Below are 12,834 nucleotides of genomic sequence, written 5' to 3' on the forward strand. Positions count from 1 at the left end.
AATAAAATTCTTCCAAAGTAAAGAAAAGTTGAAAGAATTTGCCTCTTCCAAACCTGCCCTACAAATGATACTTCAAGGTGTTCTCTTGACAGAGAAGAGGAATAACACCCACCAAAACCAAAGGCAAACAGGAAGAACATCCCAGTAAAATGACAACAGAAGACTAAACCAATGAACAACCCTTTCCTAAAATGACAGGACCAAAGTACCATTCATACATATTAACCCTGAATGTAAATGGCTTAAGCTCAATCAAATGTCATAGATTAGTAGACTGGATTATTGTCTAGAAGAGACACACTTCAACACAAATCAGCGGAAACTATATCGCATGGGTTTTGTTGTTTTCTGTTAGTTTCATCTCTTCAAAACACTTTCTTCTGATTAAATCAATCAATGACTCGTAGATCATTCAGTAGCATCATTTTCTTCAAGAAGGTTCTTGATTCTCATCTCTTCAGCTACACGTTAGTCATTTAGTAGCATGTTACTTAACTTCATGGTGTTGTTAATTTCTTTTTTCTCCCTGATGTTGATTTTGTTTTGCAGCTCTTCATTTAAGGGGATGTATAGTAGCTGTGTAATGGAGACTGTCATATCTAGTAACATGTCATTTAACTTCAGGGCATTGTGAATTTCTATTTTTCTTTCTATTGTTGATTTTGTATCATGACTTTACATTCAAGGAGATGTACAGTAACTGTGAAATGGAGACTAACATCCAGATGTGAGGATACAATGTAGCATGCATCTCTACTTCCAGACAAAGATGGACTTACAATGAAACTGTTCACTATATCTTGACAATAGTATGCTGGACTCTCTGCCATTGTCCATGCCCGCAATGATGGACATATGAATGTGTGTGAAGAACTATATTTTAGTAATGAAATAGAGGAACTAGGTGGGGGGGAGGGAATTGGGGAGGGGATAAGGGAAATGCCAGGAGCCTATGGAATTGTATCACAAAATGATAATAACAATAATAAAATGTAAAAATAAAAAAAAATTGTTCTAAAAAAAAATCCAGGCTTTAAAAAGAGCTTCAGAGGGCCCGGTGGCATGGCCTAGCTGCTAAAGTCCTTGCCCTGAAAGCCCCGGGATTCCATATGGGCGCTGGTTCTAATCCCGGCAGCTCCACTTCCCATCCAGCTCCCTGCTTGTGGCCTGGGAAACCAGTCGAGGACAGCCCAATGCATTGGGACACTGCACCCGTGTGGGAGACCCTGAAGAGGTTCCAGGTTCCCGGCTTCGGATCGGCGCGCATCGGCCCATTGCGGCTCACTTGGGAAGTGAATCATCGGATGGAAGATCTTCCTCCCTGTCTTTCCTCCTCTGTGTATATCTGGCTGTAATAAAATGAATAAATCTTTAAAAAAATAAATAAAAAGAGCTTCAGAAACTTAACAGCAGAAAAGAAAACAAACAAACAAGCAAACAAACAAAAACACTCTGTTAAGTAATGGGCCAAGAAAGCGAGTAGACTTTTTTTGAAAGAACAAATTCTAGTGGCTAATAGACTACAAAAGGTGTTTAGGGTCTCTAGCTTTTAGGTTCCACTTAACTCCAGTGAGAATGGCCTACATATAGAAATCAACTAACAACAACTGCTGGCATGGACATTAGGGAAAAGGTATCCTTCACCACAGTTAGTGGAAGTGTAGGCTCGTGTAGCCACCACGCAAGTCAGTATGGAGAGTGCTCAGACAACTGAAATTTGACCTACTACATGACTCAGCTCTCCCACTTCTGATGATATAGCAAATGAAATGAAACTGCGTATGAGAAAGCGACCTGCAACCCTATGTTTATAGCAACACAGTACACAAAAGCGAAGATATAGAAAAAACCCAGATGACTGTTGAAAGAGGAATGGGTGAAAAAACTATTGTATATCTACTCCATGAAATACGGCACACCATTAAAAAGTATCAAATTCTACTATTTGCAGGGCCCAGCGCAATGGCTAAATCCTCACCTTGCATAAGCTGGGATCCCATACAGACACTAGTTCATGTACCAGCTGCTCTGCTTTCCATCCTGCTCCCTGTCTGTGTCCTAGGAAAGCAGTAGAGGATGGTCGGAAGCCTTGGGAGCATGCACCCACGTGGGAGACCTGGAAGAAGCTCCTGCCTCCTGGCATCGGAAAACTTAGCCACAGCTGTTGTGGCCACTTGGGGAGTGAACTAGTGGATGGAAGATCTTTCTCTGTATATCCTTTCTCCGTAAATCTGCCTTTCCTATAAAATAAGTAAATAGATCTTTTCAAAAAGTATGAAATTCTACGATTTGCAACAAAATGATCCCAGCTGGAGTCCATTATGTTCAGTGAAATAAGCCAATCTCCAAAGAACAACTATCATATATTCTCTTTGATATAAAACATTCTTCATGCAACATAGAAAACAAATAGATACACAGGCAAACAAGTATATGCACATATTTTCATAGATGAACTAGATAGTGGAGACTAGCATACAGGAAGTGACGATATGTTGCAGTATGCATCTCTACTCCTGAATAACAGGAAAGCTGCCACTGAAGCAGGTAAAGATTCTTGACAGTATGATACTAGATTTTTCTACCTTTGCCTGTACCTGCAATGCCATGATACACTTAATTAGCAGAATGTTAACCTTGTAAGTACTACTAATAGATTACCTTATTGTAATAATATAGAGCAAAATGGTGGTAGGGAAAAATAGGAAGGGATAAAGGGGCGGAGGAAAGAGAAATGCTTATACCTACAAAACTGTATCATGAAAAATAATGATAAAAAAAAATCAAATTTCCTCAAAAAGAGTCTATAGTTAAGAACTAGAACATTTCCTCATCGTTGCTTTGTCGATACTGTACCCAGTGGGCAATCCATATACATGTATAAAGAAAATACCTTCAGAAATGTGTCTTCACACTCAGGCATGGTTCTCCATGGTTGTGATCCTCAAGCCTAGCTGTCCCTGACACGTGTCTAGAGCTGAAGAAGCTCTGATCTGCACAACACACATTTTCTCTAAATTTCTAAGGTTGGAGTCCTCACATAAGTATTTAACACAAAACACCCTAGTTATTTCAATAGGCAGTCATGGTTGAGATACATTGCATCACAGAGTTAATATACCATGAAAATAGATTTTCAGGTCATTAGGTCTCTCAGCCTCTGGGAATGTAATGGCATTGTTAGTAGATATACCTAGAAAACAGGCAAGCAGGTGGCTAGAGTATGGCGACCGCAGGTCAAAGAGAAGTTGTAAAAACTCAGATGGCAAATGAGAGCTTCCGCTGTAAGCCTTTGAATTCCACTGCACCTATCTATGTCCTCAAGTGTGATGGGTTTAATGGTGCTGTGCAAGCATGGGCATCCATTGCATATGCTCCCTCCATGTTTGATTGTTCACATACAGTGTGCTGTGTATTAAAAGAATCTTGCTGTCAATTGCTTATTGACATTCTTATGATAATCCCACAATTCTGCCTCAGCCACTTCTTCCCTAGGAGATAAAATCTTTGTTGACTCTGTTAGCACAATAATGATTTGATACTTTATTCAGAAAACCAGCTAATAATGACCAAAGAAGACTTGTTCCTATAAATATTCATCTCCAAAAAAATAATCTCATTTTTTTCCTCACAATGGATACACCTTCATGAGCTCTCAGGCAACACAGTCAGAAGTTAAAAATACTGATTTTATAAAAGTAGTGGTGATTTGTTGATAAACTGAAATAAACACTTCTCTGTCAAGTGATATGATTCTTGAAACTAATTAGTAATATTTTAAAGACTTCAATAATACATATTCACTGAAGAAAAATCCACAGCCCGTGTGTGGCACAACAGCTGTTACTCATGCATCTAATATTGGAGTGCCTGAATTCGAGCCTTGATTTCTCTGTTTCCCATCCAACTTCCTGCTAATGTGTATTCTGGGAGACAGCAGGGGATGCTGTTCAAGTTCTTGGGTCCCTGCCCCCTTGTGGGAAACCCGAGTTGAGTTCTGGGTTCCTGTCATCAGTCTGACTCAGCCCTAGCTATTGTAGAATCTAGATGGAAGATATTTGTCTCTGTGCCTCTCAAATAAAGTGAAAACAAACAAATTTTAAAAGTAATAATGTGCTAACATTAAAAAAAGAAAAATCATGGCACTGGCATCATGGAGTAGCAACTAAAGCTGCTGCCTGTAGTGCTGGAATCCCAAATTGGCACCAGTTCAAGTCTCCACAGTTGTTTCCAACCCAGCTGTCTATAAATGGCCTGGGAATACATCAGAGGATGCCCCAAGTGCTTGGACCCCTACACCCATGTAGGAGATGTGGATGAAACACCTGACTCCTGGTTTTATCCTGGCTCAGCCATTACAGCCATCTGGAAAGTAAAACAGTGAGAGGCAGATCTTTCTTCTCTGTCTCCCTCTGTAACTCTGACTTTCAAATAAAATAAATTACTTTTTAAAAAATCAGAAAATATGAAAAATTAAATGAACAAAATAAAACAATTATAACGGAAAAAATAATTCCCATTCTGCCATGTAAAGGAACTTGTAGGTGCGTCTACCAGCATGTATTGCATACACGGCTTGCTGATAAGTGCTCTGTACTGCATCTCCACCTGTTCGCGTCTAGGGCCCTTCTTCCCTCTGTTCTACATGAAGGATGGGGGCAGTGCTTCCTGCTCCCTCCATTAGCCCAATGTCTCATCAGAATTTCATCAAAATTTGACCAATAGGAGTCCTTGGTGAGAAGTGGCAGGACTAGAGAAAAAAAAGTTTCTAACTATTTTATGCTGAATAAAACATAGGTCATGAGGTCTTGAGTCCTCATTTTTTTCCTGGGATATCTTTTGCTTTTTTGCCTCTCCTTCTGCTGCTTTAGGAACAGCTTGTGAGGATCCTTTTAATGTGACAGGGAAGCCTCCATGTGGGTTCATCTGATCATGAGCTCTCTGTGGTTTATTTACCTGGCTTGTGTAATGGCTCACAGAATCTTTATCCACAATTTTAAGTTCATCATTACTATATATTTTAAGCATGGGAAGCCAAAAAAAATTAACACTATTTTTGGGCCACCACCCCATGTCCAATGCCATTGTCTGGCCTGGGAATATTTGCCAGCTCGCCCACTGTAATGGTGGAGTGGTACCCATTCATTAATGTGACTTTTCTCAGATACTTTGTGGCTTTTTGGCTACTATCACCTGGATGACCTGGGAAATTTCTTGAGCATTTCTGAAATGAATACAAATATTTGAATTTTGTGATTTGTGTGATGTGAAATTTTCTGGAGCCAAGTGACCAGCAAACCATATTTAGAGATTACGCCAGGTTACTTACAGGAAGAGAACAGCACAAGGTACTTCCAATATCCTCCTGCTGCCTGGAGAGCCATCACCTTAGCTTCCGTGTGCCAGGACCATCCATGTCCTCATTTCTATCAGTTGACCTTGAACTTTTAGCGCTATTGTCCTTTCACCCTAAGATTGGGTTAGTGGCATCTTGTCTTGCTAGTTTCTCAGCTCATTTTCTTCTGATTTATCAACTTTATCTTCTGTATATCTCACTTTAATTTAAATATGTAATGGCTAGACAAATAATCACATAGGGCTTCCAAGGAACTGATCTGCTTAGGAAGGAGGTCTACTGCGTTGTACCCCAGGACCAAAAGTGGTTAGGTGTGGCTGCACCTCCGCTTCTTAGGGCATCAATAAGTGACACTAATAATTTGGCTGCCTACTTCTTCTCAGTGTTACATGAGGATGGGAAGGGCCTTGCAGCTGCTTCCCAGGATCTCAGTGAACCTCAGAAAAGGCTGCTCTCTACTCCAGAGTCTGGGTGAGTGGGCAGGATCACTTGTCTGCTTTCCTGGACTTCTGTGGGATGAACCATTCCCAGCTGGTTGCCTGGCTGCTTCCCACTGCCAAGGATGAGTGGGTTGGGCCACCAAGTTGCCTTCAGGGCAGAAGGAGGGTGGGCGGTGCCACTTAGTTCCTGGGGCAGAAGGATGGGTAGGAATATATGCCTGGGTGTTTCTGTGGATTGCTGAGTTTGCGTGGGTATTTTCTAGGCGTATCTTTTAGCTGAGCAGCTTGAAATGTGTTACTTAGTTTTTTTTTTTTTTTCAGGATCTTACAAGGGTGGACAATTCCTTTAGGTTCATTCACAGGACACTTGGCCATAGAAAGCCCATAGAGTTGGGTTTCCTGGTGGTTCCATGCAGCAGGGGCCTGCATGAAGGAGGGCACAGCATGGCTCAGGAATGATGCAGCCATGTGGTAACATAGCAGTTTCCAATGTGGGTTCAGAGCCTGGGAGTGCCCTAGGACTGTCCAGTGGTAAATTCCTTAGGTATCTGTAGCATTAGTGAGTGAATTCCTTGGCTCAGGGTTGACCTGGAGAGCTAGAAGAGCAGAAGCTGACTGTTCAGTTGCCTTCTCCACATGTACTGTATAGTGTCTAGTCCTGTGCTTGCTTTCACACCTACTTGCCACCAGGATTCTTCTTCCACAGTCTGCTGTCTAAGAAAGGTAGAACATCCTTGTCCATCTGGCTAATGCAATTCCAGGGGCTCAGCAGGTGGATACTTCGTAGGGGCACAGAACATGGGGCTCTACCCAGCACTGAGTTCACTATAATGGGCCTGGTGCTGGGTCTGCTAATAAGACCTGGACTTCATTTCCTTTTTGTCCTCCAAGTGGGAGGCTCTGCACTCTGCTCCCTGGGGTGATGCAGGAAGCCGATTCTTTCTTGCCTTTTTCAGTGTACATTTTCATATTGTTATCCTAAACTCTGGACTTTTGTTTCTTACCTGGGTTTCCTAACTTTTGTAAACATAGAATGGCAATAGCTATTCAGTTGTCTCTGTGGAGAGATGATTGGTGGTAGATCTTGCTTTACCCCCAGTTTTTTGTTTTGTTTTGTTTTTAAAGACAGGTTAAATTAGGTTTCTTTTAGTGTGAAACATCCTAGTTTCTACAGAAAACGAGCAATGTAACTGTTATAGGTGAGTGTTCTAGCTCTAATGGTTAGAGAGGAAGAAGACGAGGCAAAGGAAGAAGAAAACATCTAAGTGATTATATGACAGCCAAGTAATTTTTACAATTACTTAACAAAAAATTTAAAAATACATTGATGATTTTGAAACTGCATTTTATGTTCAAACAAATAGTCCTGATATTTTATAATAGTAGCATTTTTGTTTACATTTGTAACGTGAGTGAAATAGCTACGACATGTGTTGGATCTTCACTACTTCATGAATGAAATCAGATTTTTTTGAATTGAATATTAATTTTAGGATACTTGTAGAGCATTTTCTCAATTTGTTTATACTCTTCATGATATAATGGCTATAGTATATTCCAAATTTGATCAATGCTAACATTGTCTCCATCATTTTGTAGTGTTTTTATTATCATAGGTCAATAAACCACAACCTTCATGCCAAATGTAACTATTATCTGTTCTTGTAAATAAAGTTTTATTGATGCATAGCAATGCCATTCATTGTATATCACAGTTGCTTTGTCACTATAACACTATAATTGTCAGAGTCTCATAAAGCCTAAAACATTTACTACTTGATCTTTTCTAGAAAAAAATCTTGCTGACTTCTGGTCTAGAAAATCAAATCAATAAATTAGGTCCTGGTTTGTAGTGTTCATTGCTCTCTGTAATCTAAATATTACTGTCAAGGTTCATTTCAAGCTACCAAAATGGTGTCACTAAATTTAAGGGTGGGAAGAAGTATGTATTATTTACAATATTTTCATTGTGAAGATATAGTGGAAATAAATAAGTCCCAAGAGTAAATATGATAAATTGCAATAAAATAATTAAGAGGTGGTGTGTTTTAAGTATTCATATCCATTGTTCATAATACTATTTTTTTCAGTTAAAATGACTTTTCAATTATGGCTATGTTTAACAACTGGCTTGCAAAATTCCTAAAAATTTAACAAGTGGATCTTATATTGTTTATGCTGCATGTATAATACTAAATTAGTGCTCAAAATCCATGTCCAAGTGTATGAGCAGTTTGGGTGAAGCCAGAACACCTGGCTTGTTGCCTTTCTGTATTCATTATCTCCATCTTCCCAATCAAATGTAGGGAAGACTGTAAGGAGATTAATTGGCACATAGTACTTGCTTAGTGAATTCTTATCAAACCCATTCCAATGATTCTGGCATGTAGAGTATTTGCTCGCGATCTGAGTAATTCTTTTTTTCCTTCAAAAATATATATTAATAATATATTAAATAATATAGTAATAATAATAATTATCATTATTATTTGTTTTTTTTTGCAATTTTGTATAGGCTGGGATTCCCCCCAAACTCCCCCCCGTCAGATTCTTCCCATATTGTTACAATAGTGTAGTCCTTCATAAGGAATCATAGTTCTATCGGTCTCTTATTTAAGTATACCCCGACATTATTGGTACAGACAATGTCAGACAGTCCAGCATCCCATTGTCTGCACATGTCCAAAAGTTTCATTGGGAATCCATCTTTCGTCTGGATGCAGGGATGCATGTTCCATTATACCACCATGTCTGTATATGATAGACCCCAGTATTCCATCACTATATATTACCATAAGTGAGAAGCCATGAAACAAGGTCAACAAGTGGTATGAGTTAGAACAGCCACAACAACAACAACAAATTACAGTACCATGAAAAAAAAAAAAGCGACACTGAGTAACCAACACATGAGTGACAAAGAGGAAACACAGAAGTCTATTGGGAAAAATGATGCCATTGTGTAATTCATGAGCCTGTGATGAATTCGACTAGAGAAAAGATATTATTTGGAATGAACCAAAATGAAATAAAAAACATCAAAACACATGGGATACTGCCAAAAAAGCAAGCAAACAAGCAAAAAACAGTATGGATTCGACTATTTGAGTTACATTTTCCATGTTGGTTTCCTTATATAAGAGAGAATATATGGTATTTGTTCTTTTGTGATTGACTCATTTCAATGAGTATAATGGTCTCTAGTTGGGAATACCTGGTTGTAAATAGAATAATTTCATTCTTCTTAATAGCCGAATAATATTCCATGGGGTAGATGTACCACAGTTTCTTTAACCACTCTTCCTTGGACGCACATCTGGATTATTTCCATGTCTTTGCTATTATAGATTGTGCTGCTGCAAATATAGGATTACAGATCCCCTTCTCACTTGCAGATTTTACTTCTATTGGGTATATTCCTAGGAGCGGGATAGTTATGTCATATGGCAGGTTTACTTGCAATTTTCCAAGTACTCTCAATACTGATTTCCACAGTGTTTGTACTAGCCTACACTCCTATCAGCAGTGCCTTTCGATCTGAGTGATTCTGTCAGATGACCTTTGGGTTCTGATTTGTTGCACATATTACCAGTTACTCTCACTGAAGAAAACTATAGTAATATATATTTTTTTTCTCTGAAAAGTGAGGGGACATGCCTAAGTTCCTTTGAGAGTCATTTTAAGTGACTTGGAAAAGAATCTAGACCCAAATAATCCAACACCCAGAGTTTTTTAAACCATGAATTGTTTTTAGAACTCTTTCATGTGATGTACTGTGGAATGCTTTAAGAATCAACATATAAAAATAGGCAAAATGCCTCTTTAATGTATTTTATAGTAGAATATGAGTCATGTTGCCAAGCCAACAAAGATAAGGTACTTAATTTTCATGCTGCACTTCTTGCTTGCTTAGAAACCTCCTTCTATCCAGGCTGGCTTCTTAGATGTTTTAGCAAAATACCTTACCTCAACTATGACAAAATCTCTGTCTGCCTGCCAGTGGAAAATGAGTTGCAAGCTGGAAAACATGTGGCTCAGGCAGGCAGGAAAGAACTTGGATCCCTCAGTTGCTCTGAAATTACTGCCAGTGTGTGCTCGAACCTTTCCAGGTGCTGTCTGTGGCACTGACTTGGTTCTACATTCTTGCTGATGAACTTTCAAAACACAGTCTCCAAAATCCAAACCTGCTTGCAAGTTAATAACTTTCAAGGAGGCAGAACGAACTTTTTAAAGTAGTATTGAAATTAGGAATAATTTCTTTTTTTTTTTTTTTTTATTTTTTTATTTTAAATTCATTAATTACATTGTATTATGTGACACAGTTTCATAGGTACTGGGATTCTCCCCACCCCTCCCCAAACCCTCCCACCATGGTGGATTCCTCCACCTTGTTGCATAACCACAGTTCAAGTTCAGTTGAGATTCCCCCATTGCAAGCATATACCAAACATAGAGTCCAGCATCTTATTGTCCCGTCAAGTTCAACGGCTTCTTAGGTATACACTCTCTGGTCTGAAGACAGAGCCAGCAGACTATCATCCCGATCAATTAAAAGCTCCAACATACCATCAGCAAAAATTTACATCACCATGGAATTAATTGACATAGTAACGAGTAACCAATATGGTAAAAGTAAATGCGATTTCTTATCCACCTTCTGTGACCACCTCATTGACATTTCAATTTAGGTTTATACACAACATATAACATTCATAACATAACTTGTTATACATAACATCGTGTCATCTTAAATTAAGGCAAACATGTGGTATTTAACCTTTTGGGATTGGCTCATTTCCCTTAGCATTATGGTTTCCAGTTTGGCCCATTTGGCCACAAAGAACTGCATTTTGTTTTGTTTAATAGCTGAGTAGTATTCCATGGAGTAGATGAACCATAGCTTTCTTATCCAATCCTCTGTTGATGGGCATTTTGGTTGCTTCCATGTCTTTGCAATTACTGATTGTGCTGCTATGAGCATAGGAGTGCATGTTGGTTTCTCATAAAACAAGTGTTCTGGATATATTCCTAGGAGTGCTATTGCCGGGTCATACGGTATGTTGTATTTGAGTTGTTTGAATGTTCTCCATACTGATTTCCATAGAGGCTGTACCAGCCTGCAGCCCCACCAGCAGTGGAGTAGGGTTCCCTTTTCCCCGCAACCTCGCCAACAAGTGTTGTTGGTGCTTTTGTTCATGTGGGCCAGTCTTACTGGCGTTAGGTGGTACCTCATTGATGTTTTAATTTGGATTTCCCTTATTGCCAGGGAACTTGAGCATTTTTTCATATGTTTATTTGCCATTTGGGTTTGTTCCTTTGTGAAGTGTTTGCCCATTTCCCGTGCCCATTTCTTGAGTGGCTTGAAATTAGGAATAATTTCTTAGCAATATCTGAAACTAAGTATGTTAGCTGCCCAGGGCTTCCAAAACAAAACAAACCTGCAGATTGATGCCTTAATAAATAGAAGTTTGTTTTCCCACAGCTGCGGAGTCAGAAGTCAAAGATGAATGTGTCAGGTTTGATTTCTTCTATGTCCTCCCCTTGGAGTGCTGATGCTTACCTTTTCTTGCTGGAACCTTTCGTGATCTTACTTCTGTGTGAGTGCTTTAAGGGAGAAAGAAGATGATTTTAGTTCTTGTCTTATAAGAGAAAAAATGTCCACACAACAGCAACACTGAACAAAATGAGACTTATTTAAATAGGAAATCTGTCATAGCAATCCGGAGTGGGAGTCCAAGGGAGGGATGCACAGAAAAACTGGCTAGTGTGCGGGGTCTTTCATGCACAATTTTGGGTGAGAAACAGCTAATAGGTAATCAGATGACCGGGACAAAGCCCACTATACAGGGATGGAATTTTAATCCTGTCTAGTATGTTCATGATGAAACAACAACAACCTAAAGAAGTGTAAGTGGTAATTTCACCTTCCGTTTACTATGATAAAGCTAGAAATTCATTATAGAAGTGGGATTGGTAATTTTGTCTTGCTAAAGGAAGCCTGAAGGGCAAAGTAAGTATTGTGTCCAAAAAAGGAGCTCTGTCTTCTTCCTCATTTTCACAGAGACCTGATCTAACTTTTTATTATATTATCCAACTCCTTACATGTGCTTTAGTTGTGTCCTCTTTTGTGTATCCAAATAGCCTTGCATGAAAGCCAGTTGGATTGGATCAGAGTTCATCTTGTTGACTTAATTTAATTTTTACTTTCAGGGTTCTGTCTCCAAAGATAGGTCTATTCTGAGATGTGGGAGGTATGGCTTCAAAATATTAATTTTGGGGAACACAAATTCTAACACTAAGTAATTCTAACACTAGAATGTAGGCTTTCAAATGGGTTTCACTTGGCTAAAATTATGATGGACATGGAGCCACAGTCCCCTTGGAAAGATTGATTTTAGCTTCCTGAAAAAAATCTTTCTCAAAACCCAGGTAACATCTATTTCTTGAGGATTCAAACTGAGGGGATGGGACCAGCAGTGGAGAGGTCCAAGAAGATAGTGACAAAAACAGGTATTTGGGATTGGCCTATTCACTACCCATCATGGATAGTGAGTAGACATGGATTGTTCTGGCACTGTGTGGTGGTGGAGTTGCTAAAGATGCACTGAAGATGATATGAGAAAGCTTCCTGTGGAACAAAACACTCTTGTGAGTGTGGTGATTCAGGCAATTGAAAAATAAAAGGGCAACATGACCTGTGAAGAATTGGAGATACCCAGTTGTTGCTATTTTTTTTTTTATTGCTTCCTAGCAGAGGAAAAAGAAGCTGAAGTTAATAATTTAATCTATATGGGATCTGAAGGCTTCTTTGGCAGATGAGAGGGGTGCCTTTACCTCCTTCAGTCAAAGAATAGACATGGAATTTGAGCAGATAATTATGCCAGGAAACTAAAGATTCAAAAGGCACCATCATATCTCTTGCCAGTCAATACATCCATGTTGGATAACTGATGTTATCAGCTAAGGTTTGTTTCATCATTCTTGCAACTCATATAAATGACATTAGTATAAACTTGTATATCTAGCTCCTATTGCTCT

General features: G+C 39.1%; 1 pseudogene; it reads left to right on the plus strand.

Moving 5' to 3' along the window:
• Nucleotides 1-3,223: 3,223 nt before the first annotated feature.
• The window catches only part of LOC101523569 (metal regulatory transcription factor 1-like), a 36,319-nt pseudogene continuing 26,708 nt past the window's right edge, over nucleotides 3,224-12,834 (plus strand).

This window comes from Ochotona princeps, chromosome 5 (genome assembly GCF_030435755.1).
Source record: "Ochotona princeps isolate mOchPri1 chromosome 5, mOchPri1.hap1, whole genome shotgun sequence".
NCBI classification, from domain to species: domain Eukaryota; kingdom Metazoa; phylum Chordata; class Mammalia; order Lagomorpha; family Ochotonidae; genus Ochotona; species Ochotona princeps.